General features: G+C 45.9%; 1 non-coding gene across 1 annotated transcript; it reads right to left on the bottom strand.

Annotated features, from left to right (window-relative positions):
* Positions 1 to 609: 609 nt before the first annotated feature.
* Positions 610 to 729, bottom strand: LOC148165452 (5S ribosomal RNA). Its single transcript, XR_015771461.1, has one exon. It is a non-coding gene; the product is annotated as a 5S ribosomal RNA (ribosomal RNA).
* Between the last annotated feature and the right edge of the window lie 2745 nt (positions 730 to 3474).

The following is a 3474-nucleotide window of genomic DNA, read 5'->3' as shown; positions in this document are numbered from 1 at the left end:
TTTTTAAACGTTTTTTTAACTCGACGACTAGAAGAGAATGCCACCCAAGACCAGCGGTAAGGCGGCCAAGAAGGCCGGAAAAGCTCAAAAGAACATCTCGAAGAGCGACAAGAAAAAGAAGCGCAGGAGGAAGGAGAGTTACGCCATCTACATTTACAAGGTGTTGAAGCAGGTCCATCCCGATACCGGTATCTCCAGCAAGGCTATGTCTATCATGAACAGTTTCGTGAACGACATCTTCGAACGTATAGCTGCTGAAGCCAGTCGCCTCGCTCATTACAACAAACGTTCGACCATAACCAGCAGGGAGATCCAGACGGCGGTGCGTCTTCTTTTGCCCGGTGAATTGGCGAAGCACGCCGTTTCTGAAGGAACCAAGGCCGTCACCAAATACACCAGTTCAAAATAAATCCTCCTCGAGCAGCTTGGAAGTTGGTTGGAAAAAAAAGAAAAAAAATCGGTTCTTTTCAGAACCACAAATTCAACTCGAACGAATTAAAAATTTTCGTCTTCATACTATATAAGTTCCTGAGAGAAAATATAAATAGTGAAAAATATATTTAAAAAAAGTTTGACATCAGAAATGTTAATAAAAAAAGAAAAGAGTAGAGACAACGGCACGCGGTGTTCCCAAGCGGTCACCCATCCAAGTACTGACCGCGCCCGACGTTGCTTGACTTCGGTGATCGGACGAGAACCGGTAGTTTTCAACGTGGTATGGTCGTTGCCTGGTAAAATTTTCCAAGATGGTACGTTGACGATTTTTTGTGATTGTTCGATCGTTTGGATGTGACATTTTTCGATGGTACACATGTCAGAAAATGTACAAGATTTAAAAGAAGAAAAAAAAAAAATTTTTTTTTGCGAGTCGTTTTTTAGTTTTTTTTTTGCGACAAAATGACGAAAAAAAAAAACTCGTATGAGGCGTTAAATTAAATTGTTCGTTTGACGATCTCAACGAGTCACTTGCGATTAACGTAATTTAAAATTTGAGAACTTACTTACTCACTTGCTTGCTTAGATGGAAATAGCACCCACTTGAAGTAAACGCCGACACGGACCGGAGATGAATAAACTCCGAACGGACGGGGTTAATTCATGAACTGACCGTAGTACGGTCGAAGGTTCGCCGCCGCCGCTACCTGCTTTCTTTCTTAGAACTGATAACAGAGTTGGTTTCTTTGTCTGTTCATTCATCGAAATTCCCACCACTCTGGCCGGGCCGGGCGGGGTGGGTGTGTGTTGTTTCATGATTTGTTCTCTTCTCGATTTATTCTTTTTCCGACGTCGTTCGATTCATAGAGATGTTTTCGTCGAAAGTGTGGTCGCGTTTACATTGCATTAAAATTTAATTTGTTCCAGTGCGACGATGAAACAAGAAAAAAGTTTCAAGTAAGTACGCACGCACGCACACCTACATATTTCATTTTTTAAATCTTTCGACGTTCGTAGTTTCTGCTCGAAATGTCGACTAATAGTAGGGAATGTTTTGTTGATTTGTTTGTTTTTCGTTTTTGAGAAGAACAAATGAAAATTTCGTTGGATTTCTGTCGACCGACGACCGACTGAAAATCCGCCGACATCGACGTAGTTTTATTTAGAGTGTCTGAAAAATGCAAACAATGCAAGATTTCCGTATTTTTGTTGGTTTGTGGTGTTTGGGGAGTTTTTTTTATGATTATAAAATGGTTTCGTCGAGAAAAATTGCTTCTTTCGCAATGAATTGGCAAGAAAAATTAAAAAACTCGTCCGTTCCCGTCGCTGGATGTTCGACGGTGGTCCGTCTGATTTTCCCTTTATTTTCGTAAAATTGACGAGAATTTCGCCGTCAAAACTGTTTTCGGTGATGTTTCGATGATGGGATTTCGTCGTGTGAGGTAATTTTTGAGGAAAAAATGTCGATTTTGCGAAAAAAGTCGTTCGAAAAGTCCGTTCGTCGTACAAATTCGTTTCTCATGGTCGAGTCCGAAATTGACATCGTTTTTTTTCCGACCTGTTCGTCAAGATCGTTTTCAAAAATCAACTCCTACGAAAGGCGAAGGTTTTATCTTCGTTCTTGAAAAAATTCGACCTTCTCGGACGTCATCTTCGACCGTTTGTGAATTTTTTTCCTACACTCTGCAGGTTCGTCGGTCGTCGCTCCGATCCGTGCTGCGTCTCTTTGCGAGGCGATTTTCGAAAAGATCGCACGTACTTTTCGACCGATTCGTTCGTGAAACTTGTAGAGGATGCTTCCAAGTTTGTCTGGTCGAAAGCGGAACTTTCCTGTTATTCGTGGAAAACGCGTAACGTCGGCGTCGAACTTGGATGTCATCTCCTTGTTTCGGAGGGTCTTTGTTCGAGTCGACGTTCGATCGGTCCTTGTTCGCTTTTGGAGGTCGGCTGGTCGTCCGGGAAAACTTGAGGTTATTCAGGAGGCCATCGCCGACCGAATCGCTCATGTTCCCGCACCCGGAGGCGGTGATCTTCGCGTAAAGAGAACGATGCCATCACGCGAAAGCTGTATTCGAGGCCCACTGAATTTTCTAACTCGACGAGAAGGCTCTCGTTTAGTCCGCGGTCCGCGCGTTTTCGAACGCGCCAACACTTTGACTTTGGCGCCCAATTCGTTCTGTAAAGTTCATTCGTTCTTTCACCGAAGAATAAGCCTACCTATAATAAAAAGAAAAAAACGCGCGCGCGATAGACGAAAATATGGCCGACGTAGAAAATCAAGCAGCTTCGACGGTCGCCGGTGCCACTTCCGGCTCCTCACCGGTGAAGAAGGAGAAGAAGCCCAAAAATCCGAGAAGCAAACCTTCTCATCCGCCCACTTCGGAGATGGTCACCAACGCCATCAAAGGCTTGAAGGAACGCGGCGGTTCTTCGTTGCAGGCGATCAAGAAATATGTCGCGGCCAACTACAAAGTCGACGCGGAAAAATTTGCGCCTTTCATCAAGAAGTACCTTAAGGGCGCCGTCGCATCCGGTTCGTTGGTCCAAACCAAAGGAAAAGGAGCTTCCGGTTCGTTCAAGTTGGCTTCTGCCGTCACCGGTGCAGCTAAGGCTCCGTCCGCCACGAAAAAGAGATCTGCCGCTGCGACCGCGTCGTCATCGGCGAAATCCAAGAAGACGGGCGTTGCTAAACGTTCCGTCGCGTCAGCGCCGACGTCCGCCGAAAAAGGATCCGCCTCAAAAGCCGGTAAGAAGGCCGCCCCCGCCGCTTCGGCCAAGTCTAAGAAAACTGCCGCCGAAAAGAAGAGCGTCGCCGTATCGAAGGCTAGAAAGGCTGCGTCCGCTCCCGAAAAGAAAGCCAGCGCCGCCTCCAGATCGCCCGTCAAACCCAAGACGCCATCGAAAGCGAAGAAATCCAACAAGGCCGGTCCAACCAAGAAACCGAAAGCGCCGAAACCGAAAACGGCCAAAGCCGTCACCGTCAAAGCGAAAAAAAACCGCTTCACCCAAGAGAAAGAAGTGAAAAGTCGACGACGATGA

The sequence above is a fragment of the Gnatocerus cornutus genome, unplaced genomic scaffold, assembly GCF_029298725.1.
Source record: "Gnatocerus cornutus isolate USDA-ARS CGAHR unplaced genomic scaffold, icGnaCorn1.1 ctg00000314.1, whole genome shotgun sequence".
NCBI lineage: Eukaryota > Metazoa > Arthropoda > Insecta > Coleoptera > Tenebrionidae > Gnatocerus > Gnatocerus cornutus.
The sequence above is the reverse complement of the archived record's forward strand: the minus strand, read 5'-3'. Positions and strand labels throughout refer to the sequence as shown.